The 14503-nt window shown below is 40.3% G+C and overlaps 1 protein-coding gene across 4 annotated transcripts in view; it reads right to left on the reverse strand.

Moving 5' to 3' along the window:
• ATP8A1 (ATPase phospholipid transporting 8A1) overlaps nucleotides 1–14503 on the reverse strand; it is a 216983-nt gene that overhangs the window by 17821 nt on the left and 184659 nt on the right. The gene's annotated exons all lie outside the window — the stretch shown is intronic.

Here is a 14503-nt window from a genome sequence, read left to right on the forward strand (position 1 = left end):
CAGGCAGGTGGAAGACCTGGGAGGGTACTCACAAAAGAGCAGCAAGCAACTGGTGACACCAAAAAGTGTTGAGCCTCCTCTTCGTAGTCACAGAAACACTACCAGGCTAGATCACATTTAAACCATTTGCCACCACAGCTGGTGCCGGACTATGGTGAAACAGGTCTTTGTAACATGTTATATTCCCATGGTAATGGAGTCACCTTTGGGAAGGGTATTTGGCATGGTGGACCCAGGACACACGCATCCGTTCCTGTCCTTTGATAATTCAATTTCTGAAACTATGTGTTGGAATTTGGGACAGCTTTTGTACACAGGTTAGTAACCCATGAAACTGTTCTATGCTCAGTCCCTAGTCCTGAAAGTACTCCCCCCAGAAAGCACACCAGGGCCCAGGGCTTAGTAAGGGAATAAACCGACCACAGAAGCACCATGTTGAAGAGTCACAGAGAAGAGCAGCATATTTAAGGCTCTGACAAATCACTGCAAAGAACCCTAATGAACAGTTTTTTAAACCAAGTTGTATTTATTAAAATTTATTAAGCCAAATATACTTACTGACCATGGACTACTTTTCCCACATACAGCTTACTAACATCCCATAGAGCTAATTTGGGGGAGTGCCAAAATTCATTGCAGGTCCTTTTAAATAGTAAAACAGTGAAAATGAACAGGACTCTATTTGGCTGGCTAAGCATGTACATCCCTATGAGAGAATATTATCCAGGCTGTTAAAGATGCTGTTCACAGAATGTAATCATTAGAAAAATGACTATCTCAAGAATCCTACCTAAAGGGGAAGGTAAAATACCCTGGTGTTCTGCCAGAAACCTTTGGTTCTTATATAAACACACTCTCTGGGAAGGTTAGTGGTTTTTATTATCTGTATGGGTATCAGTCACAAGTTCTCCCTGTGACTTAGGTCTCTTGCCTGTACTTCAGACTGTCCAGTTCTGAACTTGACTGCACACAGGCACTTCGAACTTCATACATTTCCAATGGAACACACTTTCTTCTCATCAAACCTGCCCTTCTTTTGTGCAATGGCTTAATCGCCAATTGCCTAAGACAGAAAACTCGGCTCTATTCCTGAGCTGTCTCTTCATTGCACATCCAATGTATCACCGGGTTCTGTTGTGCTTTAGTTTCTTCTGACTTACCTACTTTTGCCAACCCTGCTGCCATTATCCCAGTCTAAAAATCTGCCTATCCTCCTAATTGCCTCCAAGCTAGACTTACTGACTCCAGTCTTGCTCTGCTTCGAGTAGGTCTCCATACTGCAGCCAGAAGGATATTTCCTAAGTGCAAATTAGATTTTAGTGTTTCTTGGAAAAAACCCTTTCAATGGCTTCATATCACCCTCAGGACAGAGTACAAAAGCCTTCATATGATTTCAAGACCTTTCCTTTCTGATGTCTGATTTCTTCTCCCCAATCACCTCTCAAGCAGCCCCTGTTTCTCGGTACACATTATGTGTTTCAGGCCTGGGGGTACACTTATGCTTATTCTTGTCCCTGGGCCCCTGCATCTCTGACTCCTGTTTGCTCTTCAAGTATCACATTCGATGCCACTTCCTTCCTTAGACTTGGGTTAGCTGACCCTACTTTGGGCTTCCATTTTGGTGGCACCTACCACTCATTTTCTAGTTACACCCCTGTCTTACTGTTACACTATCTAATCTCTATAAGAGAAAGAAACGTATCATGATAAATTCTCCTGACCCAAGTGCTTAACTACCAAACAGGTGTTCAATAAATGATTGTTGAATAAATACGTTTTTACAACCTAGTGTTTAGAGAGATTAAAAGTCAAAACACCAGATCCTTGGGACTACATTCCTGAGATGTGACAATTACAGTTTGCTTGGTTTTCTTGTGTTCTGGCATGGATTAGACTGAGACCAGTTATAACTAGATATTTATATTATTTGGGGAGAGTGGAGAAGAGCTGACCCAGCTCCCTAACCAATGGAGGCCATCTTTTCTGTTAAAAAAGCTGAGTGACATACATTAAAAGCTAAGCATGTTATACAACCTCCCCCACCCAGGTCTGAGTCAACAGATGGATGAGTGTATCAGGGAAAGTATGATAACTGGAAATTATGTAACTTTTGGGGGGTTGGAGAGAATGGATTTAGAATGAGCAGGAAGAGAAAGTCTCCTACCAGCATTAATGACTTTTATTAACTATACACCACAAATACTTTATAAGCTAAGTAAAAGGAAGTTGAAGGTAAAGTCCCAGTATTCCCTCATCTTGGCAAATCCTTCCAGCTGCTCTGGCCAAGACTCAGGAGTCATCCATGTTTCCCCCCTTTTTCTCTCAAACCGTGTATCTAAAAATCCCCTAGGCAAATCTGATCTGCTCTACTTAAAAAAAAAATCTACACACCCATGTTCACAGCGGCATTCTTCCCCATGGCGAAAGGTGGAAACACCATTGACAGGAGAACAGATGAAGAAATGTGGTGTATTCATACAATGGGATAGCATTCAGCCTTGAAAGCTAATGGAATAAAAAGGTAGAAAATTCTGACACTCATGCAAGATAGATGAACCCTGAAGACGTTATGCTAAATGAAATAAGCCAGACACAAAAGGATCTACGTTACATGTTTCCACTTACATGAGGTACCTAGAATAGCCAAAATCCAAGGCAGAAAGAACAGTAGTTGCCAGGGGCTGAGGGAATGGAGAGTAATTGTGTGATGGATGCGGAATTTCTGTTTGGGATGAAGAAAAAGTACTGGCGATGGGTGGTGGTGAGTTGCACATTTTGAATGCACTTAATACTACTACCCTGAAAAAGAGAAAGAGTAAGTCATGTATACTTTATCAAATCAAAAGTTAAAAGACTTGAAAAGATTTTACAGTCAAAACCCCCTTCCCCCCAAATCCTGGTCCTCCCAGCCCTACAATGTTGGCCTAGTCCCACGCCTTCTCTTTGGTCTTTGCTCAAAGGTCATTTTCCTGGTGATGCTGTTTAGCCTGCTTAAAAGAACTCCCCATTTCCTACTTTCTATCCTGCCCACTAGTTTTCCATGGTATTTACTACTATGCAGTGTGCTAGAGAATATACTTATATTTGTTTTTTCTCTTTCGTTTCAAGAACGTAAGATCCTGAGGGCCGAATTTTCCTTTGTTCACTAATGAACAAACTAGAATAGTCCTTTGATGTGTATTTATTGAAAGAACATATTGTTTAATCAAAGCTGAGTTCACAAAATCAGGGTAGGAAAGGACTGGACTAATGATGTTAACAGTGATTATCTTTGGGTAGTAGGGATGCTGTTTTTTCTCTCCTTTTCCTCTTCCTCTCTTCTCCAAAGCTTATTTAATGAATCTAAGTTACTCATATAACTGACTTAATTCTTTAAAAAAGCAAAAATGTCAGTTTTCAATGACATGAGAAGCATTCAAAGTAGTCCTAAGAAAGCCACTATTTTCAGTCAGACCCTACCCACTTTTTCTGAATTTACGATTATTTTCCCAGGCCGGACTATAATCACATAGAGAAGATGCATTTTCTTTTTTTTTTCCCCCAAATGGTTCTCTAAGTGGGAAGAACTGACAGTTCAATAGTGACCTTCCTATTCAGAGACATGGTATGTTTATTTAGTCAAATGATTTGTTATATTTCTCTCATTTTTGTCAGGTTTCCTGGTTTTCTTCCCATTCACCATACAAATATCTGGTAGAAGTTTCTCCTTGTTGCTGTGAATGGGACTGTTCATTTTCTTTGTGTAGGAGGGTTATTTATCTTTGAAGACTTAGGGCTCTTCCAAGGGAGTTATCAAGTTTTGGAGAAAACTCCAAAGGCTTACTATCCTCTGTATAGCTTATCTATCTCACTACGTGCTCCTTAGGATTTGTCAGGTGCAGATCCAAGAGTTTCATTGTTCTTTCCAGCTATGGCTCCTTTGAAACTTCCTGATGGAGCAACACTTCCGAGATTGTACTATGGTGTGGTGATCCTCAAATCCTGTAACTCCCACTTCTCTCTCTCTTTTTTTTAAAACCACACCATTTAACTTCTCTTGCCTCCTCCTATGTCTCAGTTAATCCTTCTGGTCTACCCTGGAAACCTTTCCTTCATGAAATCATTTTCAGAAAAAAAAAAAAAAAAAAAGAAAATCAGTGCTCAACTTCAGGTTTTCAGGTATTGTTTCTCTTCATACAAACTTCTGGGTCTTTCCAACCAAACTGTGGCTCTTGCTTCCCTATTGCTCTTCAGGGTTTTACCTCTGCTTGATCAGCTAGACATTCCTTTGGAAAAGGGAGACTCTGTGCTGCTGGATTCCACTTCCAGGCCCATCTCACTAATGTCAGCTACCCATCTGATCTTTTCTCAAGTTTTCTTTCTTAACTACCTGATCTTAGGAGACTAGAAGAGCTGGATCACCTTGAAAGCTGAAATCTGCATGCAACTTTAACATATTTTTATGGCAAAACATAAATTTCATGTAAACAGAACGCTATTTACTGTGTCAAAATTGTGTCTTCTGCTGGCAGTACTACCACTGGCATATGGGAACTTGACATCAGCCCATCAAAATCAGCTCTGCTTTCAGACAATGAAATAACTGTATTTGAATTTAAATTTGCAAATGCTTCTGAAAATGTCTTTGTATCTAAGGCCTGGGAAACCCTATGGTGTGGCTCAGCTCTCTAGATTTTGGGAGCCTTCCTAGAGGCTTGAGTCTTTGTGCCTGAATTCATTATGGCATCTGGGCATGGGGGGCTGAATTTGGAGGTACACAAGCATCACAGCAGTCAGCACTAAGTGGTGAATTCACCACTCTGAACATTAACCAGAGACAAATTTCAAGCTCATATGAACTTTGGCTTGAAGACATGAACTTGCACTGAATTCTATAGTGGCTATACATTTTTGGCAATCTGGCTCAAAACTTCCCTTTTGACAGAAAAGAAACACCCAAAATAAAAATTCTCTCTGATAAGATCCAAATACAGGGGAACACACATGCCAGCTTCTATGTTCTGCTGCTTATCATTGAGAAGGGTCTTTGATGTATTATTTTAGCTCAACAGAATTCTTGCAAATTTTCAAGTATATGATACAGATTCTTGCTAAAATATAAAAGTGTTCTTATCACTCATTATTCTATTACTAGCGTTTATTTGTCATATCCACTGACCCAAATCTTTATTTTATGACCTCAGGTCCTTTCTGGAATACTAGGTATTTCATAATTAAAAGCCCATTTGCCATGGCAGAAAGTAAAGATGTTAATGACATTCTGGTAACTTCCTATGACCTGGTCTTGGCTTTTCAGTTCTAGCTCCAGCCATTCACTACTTGAGCAATTCCAAACTCCTTTGCTTGGGCTGTTCTTTACTTGGAAAGTGCTTCTTCCACTTGCCTTCCTGGACAGCTCAGGGCACGGAAATACCAAGAGACCTTTCCAAACTGTACCAACATCACCTGGGGGTTGAGTGCCCTCTCCTCTGCTAGCCCCTGTGCATCCTGATAGTAATAATTAGCATCTTACATTCTAATGATCCTCTTGATCTCTTGGTTTTCTCCATGAGACTCAAGCTCCTTAGAAAAACTTTATTCGACTTATGATCCACTGACTCTCAGTGTAGATCCTGACACAGAGGCACCCCATAAATCTTAGTTGAATTGAGTTGAACTGGACTCTTATACAGGATGAATTATTACTTTCCCTGTAAAAATAGACAGGGCAGAACACCCAGAAAACAACTAAAGAGAAGGGTGCTTTGGATAAAACCCCAATATGTTTGCAATTATTCCCAGAAGCTCTTGATGACTCAGAGACAAAGAAAACCCTTGGCTTAGATTATCCCAAACAAACAAAAATCTCAGAAAATATGCAAATTGTTGCAAACAAAGAAAAATCTTAGAAAATATGCAAATTATATACCAGCCCACAGTATTTTTGTGCTTTTTTCCTCCTTGGACATTTCTGGGAAGTGGTGAGGGACTAATGAAGTGGCGATCACTGTGTGGGACTCAGAACCAATATTCAGCCTAGCTGTATGATGCCAGAAAGGACCTTTGCATCCCTACTCTGGCAAAGGGAATCACGAGAAAATGATTACAAAAGATGTTCACAGGAAGTGGAAAAAGAGCTGCCTGGGACCTGGATCAATCAGAAGTTTTAACTTTTTTTTAATAAAAAGTAAAATTTGACTACATATCAATATATACTGAGAACTAAACATGCTTTAATAGTCTTTCTCAAAAGGAATGAGAGCACTAGGAAATGTGTGGCTCTGAAGCTTTATTTTCTAGGGATACAGTTCCCAGCATAGTAAAAATAATTAAGAACAGAATTTGTTTTGTTTTATTTTAATCTTCTTTATTGTGCTATTTAAAAACCTTAAAAAGTGCCAGAAAAATGAGGACAGAAATAGTAACGAAATATTCTTCTTATTATGAGAAATAGAATTTAAAAATGTTGTGATGTTACTAGTATATGTTCATAAGATAGGGTACATTATCCCAGTGCTCAATATGTTTACTTGTTATGGTATCATTCCTACAGGTTTTTATAATTTTGCAGTGGTTCTGCATTTTGTCTTCTTAAAAAACCATCTCATAAAGCATCAGTTATATGATTACTAATTTTAATTCAATCATAAATGAAACATAGTAATCTGTATTTCATAACTTTTTTCTTTAAAAGATTTTAAATTTATTTCCAGCTTTATCAATATAACTGACATAAGCTTAAGGTGTATAATGTATTGATATGATTAACAAAATGATTATCACCATAGCATTAGCTAATACCTCCACCCCATCACATAATTACCATCTTTTAGAAAAAATTAAAAAAAAAAACCCTCAAAACTTCAAAAGGTACTTAGCTATAAGAAAGACATATAAATGTTGGTATATCGCTTAGAAAAATCATTGACTTTCATGGCAGAAACTTCTAGTTTCCCCCCTCTCTCCCCATAATATATATCTCTGTCCCTTTCTTAGATGCAGCCAGTCGATTCTTGGCAGGAAACCTTGTCCTCTGGCTCATAATATTCCTCTGGATCTCTTGCTGCAGCTATGTATGGCCAATGTGGACTAGTTTTTGGCCAATGAGATCTAGGTGGAAATGTGGTAGGCAATATCTAGGAAAGAGCCTTAAAGAGAAAGGGTTAATCCTCCTTTCCCCCTTTTTTGCTGGCTGGAATGTTGGTAAAATGGCTAGCATTTAAGCAGCATACGAAGGTTGACAGTACAGCAAGATAGATGAAGCCTGGTCCCTGATGACTGCACAGCTGCCCTATCAGTCCTGCAATTGTCTGTCTATTGGACTTCTTTTACATGAGTGAGAAATAAGTTTTATCTTGTTTAATTCACACTTTTTTTTAACATAAAAAAATAATCCATAAATAACTTGCTTTGGATGACACATGCCAGGGAGCCTAAGTGCTAACTTGCAAAGCAGCTCTTGACTACTCCCTCTCCCTGATGATCTCTTTATCCCACCATAACACAGAATGCAAGAATTGTGTCTAGTTACGAGCAGATGGCACAGGGACATTCATGGTTTCTCTTAAGAGCTGTTCTGATAGAATCCCTGGTAGCAACTCAAAAGCAAGCTGTCTTGGTCTTGTGAGCTAGACTACTAAGCTTGGAGGAGTGATATGCCTTCTGCCTGTCTCACTGACACCATCTCATAGCTCTGTTTCCCACTTGCCCTGCTCCAGCCACATTGATCTTTTATTCTTTGAACTTGGCAGGTTCATTCCTTCCTCAGCACAAGGGTACCTGCTGTTCCTTCAGCCCTGAGATACTCTTCCTCACATGACAGGTATCCCCACATTGTTCTGAGTTTCCAGTCTAACTATCCCTTCTTCAAAAAGATGCTCCTGAAGCAGCCATTTAGTCCTGCCCCTTACCGTATCACCCTGTTTTCTACCTATAACTTTGTGAAAATTATCTTTAGTCATCCATCACTTAGTCCCTTATTAACTGACTTAGTGGCTGTTTCTCCCTCCCATTCCCTGGTCCCCTCAACCCGAATGCTAATGGAGATTCGGCCTAATGAACCTGATACCTAGACACAGTGCCCAGCACCACCTCAACATTCAGCATGTATTTAGGGAATGAATCAATATGAGAATGAATTGACTAGAGAACAGCCAAGGTGCTGCCATACTAAGAGCTTCCTACGCCATCCGTACTCACTGCCATGGTAGTCTGGGCGCACTGCACTGCCCCTCACATTTATGTCTTCAACACCCCATCACTGGCAACAAGTTTCCTAAGGGCAAGGACCAATTCTGTTCATCTCTGCATCCTCCATTGCCTAAAACAGAGCCTGGCAACATTAGATACTCAATGTACATTCACTCTGTATTGTCAAGAAAAGATGCTGTGCCTACAAAAAGCAATGCCAGTTCTTGGAATGATTCTAAAGACAGCACTAGCTTTAAAATGTGTGCAAATGTCCTGATTTGCCACTACATAGTCATATTCATGTCTCGTTTTGCTTCTCAGCATTTCTACACAGGCTTCTCTTTATAAAATAGGGGTGGACGTGGCTGTGCAGCCAATTGTTTAAGAGCTGGGAAGGTCTGGCCTGTCTTGCTTACTGTCAGGGACCTGTGGACTGTGACCAATGCCATGTTTTACTGGATGGGTTCCCAACCACTGGCTCATTGAACATCTGACAGAATTCAGGGTGGCTGCTCCCTCCAGGCCACTTGCCTAGACACAGTGATCTTGGATGAAACTCCATCATATCAAAACATGGCCCCACCCCATAAGCCAGGGCTCACCTTGTGACCAATGAACTCTTACATGCTACCGAGGTGACTAAAAGCTGGTAGATGAATAAGATAAGGACTATTTGAATCTGGAAATTCCTCATATGTAAAGTAATTTTTTATGTGGGTAAAATGGGTGATGGCACAATTTAATAAAATCATATCACTAATGTAGTTTATTAATACCTTTCCTCCAGGGGTGACACCAAAGGGTTCAACAAAGATTTTTATTGTTTTTCAGAGGGATTTTACAAACCTCAATCAAGAGATCTGAAATTCTGTAAAACACATGCTTGTTCCTTAACTTCAATTTCCTTCAGTAGTTTTATAGATCCCTGAGGCCCGGGAGAGCAGAACCAGATGGCGCTGGTGGGGACTTTATAGCGCGTGTCTGCAATGGCACGATAAATGTAAAAGTTTTGCCGATACTAAGCTTCTGGTATTAATGGTGATATGAAATGATCTTGGATGCGGCTTACTTTTTATTTTTTAATCTGGTGTGCTAATCACAGTGGCTAAAATGTTTTCTTCTAGAAATCCAAAAAATCCCCAGTACCATCATGTAGACCTGCAGGAAAAGCAGGCTGGAGTATGTTTATGTAACACAGCCCTTCTCCCCAGGGCCTACCTTGCCCCATAAATTGTTGTACTGGTGTGAAAAAATACAAGTCAGGTCTGAAAGAAAAGTCTTCCTCTTAAATCACAACCATGTTTGCGAGAGGAGAGGAAGACAGCAACATATTTAAAGTCGTAGCCAAGCTTGTCACACTACTTTCTCTTTATTTTCCCTTCCTAAATAGTCTTATTGTTGTTTCTACCTTTGTATAATCCACTCCCCTCCCTGTTCCCCAAAGTCAGCATTCCTCTTTGATAGCTAAATATTTCAATAATTTGTGGTACTGGGATACTTGTTAATCATTATCAGCTGAATCATTATTATGGGCAGAGATGTAATAGGGGCAGGAATTACAGTAATAGAAACAAATCTCAAAACTATATAGGAGGGAATGTTTCCCAAATGGGAGCACTCTGCCCACCAACTGAGAGCAACCCGCTCTGGGTGTGGCTGGAATAACTGAAGACGCCTCCAAACACTGAGATATTTGGGGAATGGATTTCTGGTAACTTTAGGCATGCAGAATGTGCTGAGGTTAGGATGTAAGAGATTGTTTGATGGTGGGAAAAAGGACCTCTGATCAGTGATAAAGGCAGGCGAGCACAGCTGAAGACAGAAATATTACATGAAGATAACGGCTTGCTTAGCTTACCAACCAGATGGCAGTAAACAGTTTGATAGGTGGCCCTGACACTAAAGGATTGTGTTACCTTTAAGGTTGATAAGGCTAGAAAAAGGCCTCCATGGAGAGGAATGAAAAGGCAAGAGAAGAAATGTAAAAGGCATGGAGAACTGTGTGTGTGAGGGTTAAGGGGACAGACTCTGGCTGGGGCCCAACTGCAGCTCCGATACTTAGGCAAGCTGTGTGACCTAGAGAAAATTATTTAACCACTCTGAGTCTGTGACGTGTATAATATACTGACCTACCTCACAGGGTTGCTGTTGAGCACTCACAGTGCTAATTAAGTGAAGACACGAAAAGTGCTGTCACAGGGCCTGGCCCTCAGTAAATGAAGCCCTACCACACACAGTCTAAGTGGCGGCCGCACATTCTCTGATGACGCGGGATGATTGGGTTTGCAGTTTCAAATATATATGTATATTTAATAAGATGGATATTATTTATGCTAATTCATATTAGGCAAGAAGCCAGGATATGAAGTGAGACAGAATATTCTATAAATGTGTTGAGACTATTAGGTGGACACTGAAAAGGGAGAATTAAAAATCTGTGCAGTTTTTAAAAGAGATGGGAACACTTTTATACCTGGCAAACTTAGGGAAATGGATCAGGGCCCTGAATATCCTGGGAAATAGCAGATAAATCAGGGAAATCAATGGAATGCAAGAAAGAGGGCTTCCAGAAGAGGAGAAAGAGATGCACCCAGGTGTAAGGAATAGCAATGGGCCCCAAAGAGAAGATATTTAATTCCTCAGGAGAGTAGAGGAAACCAATGGGATGTGAAAAGAAAACCCAGCATGAATTCCCCGGGTCACTGCTACTGCTCTGCTTACTGCTAAGGTTCATGACACGGATTTAAATAAAACAAGGATGACTGGGATCGAACATAATGCTTAGAGAACATGGAGGGTGTGCAATGAATGCTGGTTCCCTTCCCTCCCTGTCTTCGGGAGCAAGGACTTTCTTTCAACATGTTGAAAGAAATGGCTCTGTCTTCAGATGGAGGTTGCAAAGATGGACCAAGAATATAAATTGGAAATGACTTTAAAAATCGATCTGTATGTGAATATGGGTCCCACTGAGTATAAAAGCATGGAACCTGTACCTGTGAGTTGCCTAATTTATATATAATTTGCACCCTGAGATCCTGTTAACTAGAGTAAAAGAGTCTGTGTCCTTCCAACATTTCAGGTGCTCCCCGAGAGAGAACACAGTGAAGAGGCGCACACACTGAATCTGGATGTTAGGAGCTGGAAGGCAGGGTCACCGGTGATGACGGCTGAGGCTCTACCTGAGCGTCACCAGTGGCCGGGGCACAGAAATGGTCGAAGGAGATCAGTATCCTGTCCTGCTGCTATAAATCACTACCTGTTGGATCTCTAGATGTTAGAAACATGTTCTATCTCACGACCTATCTATCTGCCTTTCTGCTACCTGTACCTGATGGTTTCTCACTTGTTTGTTCAAAACAAGGATGCAAGCCAAAATTGTACTTAACACTCATTTATTTAACACCTATTTATGGGACACTTGGCGCCCGACACTGCTGTGTTGGGGTGGACAGGTAAAGAAAGGAAGAGGCACTGCAGTGCTCTGGATCGGCTCCTGTGACTCAGATGTGGGGGAAGAACAAGGCCGCTGAAGAGCCTACAGAGAGAAGAAACGCAGAGGAGGCAGGGCTGTCAGGGAAACAGAAAACAGAGATTTCCTCGACTACACGTGTCCTTGAAATACCTGCAAGGAGTAATAGTGCCTTCAGACTTCCAATTTCCAGATTACATATCATGGATCCCTCTGAATAACTACGAGCAGAGAGGAAGTACAGAGCAGTGTTTAAGGCAGCAGACTCTGGGACCAGACATCTACGGCAAAATCTTATTTCTGTCACTTAGTGTTAGTGGGATGTCACAGGAGGTCCTTAACTTCTCTGTGTCTCTGTTTTCTCATCTGTAACATGGTTATGACAACAAGCCTGTTGTGAGGACTCAGTGAGTGAGGACAACCATGCCCTGCCGATGTTCACGGCCACCGCACAGGAGTCTGCCCTCTTTCCCTCACTCCTCCACTCGGCAGCAAATCCTACTGGCTCTACCTTCAAACTAGATTCAGAATTTGACCCCCTTTCCCATGGCCACCCTGCTGGCCCCGGCCACCATTATCTCTCACCTGGGTTATCGCGATGATCTCCTAAATGGTTCGTGACACAGCATGCCCCTGCCGTGGAAACTAAGGCAGGCCGTGACACCTCTCTCTTAAGCCCCTTCAATGGCTCTTGGTCTGACCATGAGTAAGAGCCACAGGCTCTGTGGGGGAACCCACTGAAAGCTTAGCTCTTGGTCCCCTTGCCCGCTGTATTTCTGTCTACAGCACTTATATCCATCTCTGTATTCACTTAATTGCTTTAACTTGACTGTCTCCTTTCACTAGAAAAAGTGAGCTGAGAAGTGCATGGGCTTTTGTCTATTTTATTCATTAATGAATCCACATTGTCTACAACAGTGCCTGACACACAAAATAATCTAAACAAATAGTTGCTGAATCTAATGAAGTCATATAAAGGCCTCAGAGAAATACCTGCGATAAAGTGTAATCCATTAGGTATTATTTGTGGTGTTATTCTTCCTAGATCCTGGATGCCTTTTGGAAGAACTTCTCTCTTGTGTTGACACCTCTTTAAAACCACACAATATCTCACCCTCCAAAATATCACCCGAGCCAGGACAGCAGGGAGAAGGGCTGCTACTTTCAGTCTGTCTCCTCCATCTCTATTAAGGATGCACCAGTAGAAGGACCTTACCAAACTTCTAGAAAACTTACATACGTATTTAATTAGTTACTTAGTTTTGAGAGGAACTGCTGCCAAATCAATTAAGGAAAGGACTGGTGTCCTAGGCAAATGGCCTTTGGATTAGACACTCTGACCTGCTTAGTGCTGGTGGCAGAAACTTACTTACACAAGGAATAGCCTTAAATTCTAAGGGCTGCCCCGGGCTGCGTTTCGTTATATGGATTACATAAAACATGGAAAATCAAGGAATGCTAATATTTATACTTATCCTGGTATTATTTAAGATAATGTATTATGATGTGTAACATATAATAATATATATGTTATATATTACAATAGAATTTTGTTATGAATGAGTAAACTTTATTCAAGATGGTTGGCTTATTTGTATGTGTGTGTATACACACATACCCACACAGATATAAATACTGGCACATAAATGAAATTATCATATACATGCTTGTATGTATATATATATGTATGTATGCATTTGGCTACATATACTTTTGACTGAACTATAGAATTTTATAATTAGAAAACTAGCAATTTAAGGGTAGTTACTTCTTTCTGAAATGAACTGGATTGTAATGGAACTAGTGATTCTCTACGTGTAATAAAAATGTTCAAATACTGAATATTGCTACATTTTCTGGGAGGATCTAATACCCTAGTGCCCAGGGAACAGTAAGTGTAGACTGGTCTTGAGAAGCTGAGAGGCCTCTCATTCTCCTTTTGAAGTCGTTTTGAGGCTTATTCACACACACACATATATATATCAGAATGCTTTGCAAACACTAAGTATTATGGACATTTAAAGTATTATTCTTTTCTTTGAATAAATTAAGCAGACTGACATTTTGGACGAGCTAGTCAAGCCTACAGTTGAATCAATCTATTCTTCATATTTGTCAGTAGAGCTATTTAAACATTATATTCAAAGTATCAGCAGTAATAAAACAACAAGAAAAAGAACCCCTGTTAGCCTTCCACTGCACAGGAAGTGAACAGAAATGTGATGGAGCACTGACATTCGGTTCACTTTGAATTTAACACGGCATCACCGCAAACCTCAAGAGATGATATTAAATTTTGTGTTTGGGTAATACCAGGAATTCTACAGGCAAGGAAAGAATTATATTTGGTTGGCAAGAAGCCAATCAAACTTCACACTTGTCCTAGAAGTAGGTGGTTAAAAACTCCATCTTGCCATCAAAGGTCTTTACTGGAGTTCCTGAAACTATCTGGATCTCAAATTCTTTCATGTCATGCATTTTAAAGATAAAACATTAAGACATGAGATAAAATGAGGCCTAAAGAAAAAGACATTAAGTTGGAATTGACCTCAGGGAAAAGCAGGTCTAAACAGACAGAGTACATCAAATAAAAACAGAATAGAATTGGATTTTCCAAGGGGTATGCAACATATATACTCTTTGATTTTATTTCTTCACAAAAAGAGACTCAAACCCAGGTAAAGAGAAGATGCATTTAAGCTTTCTCTCTGTTCTCCTCAAAATAAATGCTGTAAATTTTCTAGAGTTCACAGTACATGTTTCAAAAGAAGCCTTCACTTTTGGTAGAAGGAAGTAGTATATGCTCCTTAATATGTCTGGTTTTGCTGTAATCGTATATAATGCCTTTCTCTAATAAATTTAACC

Source organism: Manis pentadactyla, chromosome 5, assembly GCF_030020395.1.
Source record: "Manis pentadactyla isolate mManPen7 chromosome 5, mManPen7.hap1, whole genome shotgun sequence".
In the NCBI taxonomy this organism is placed as follows: domain Eukaryota; kingdom Metazoa; phylum Chordata; class Mammalia; order Pholidota; family Manidae; genus Manis; species Manis pentadactyla.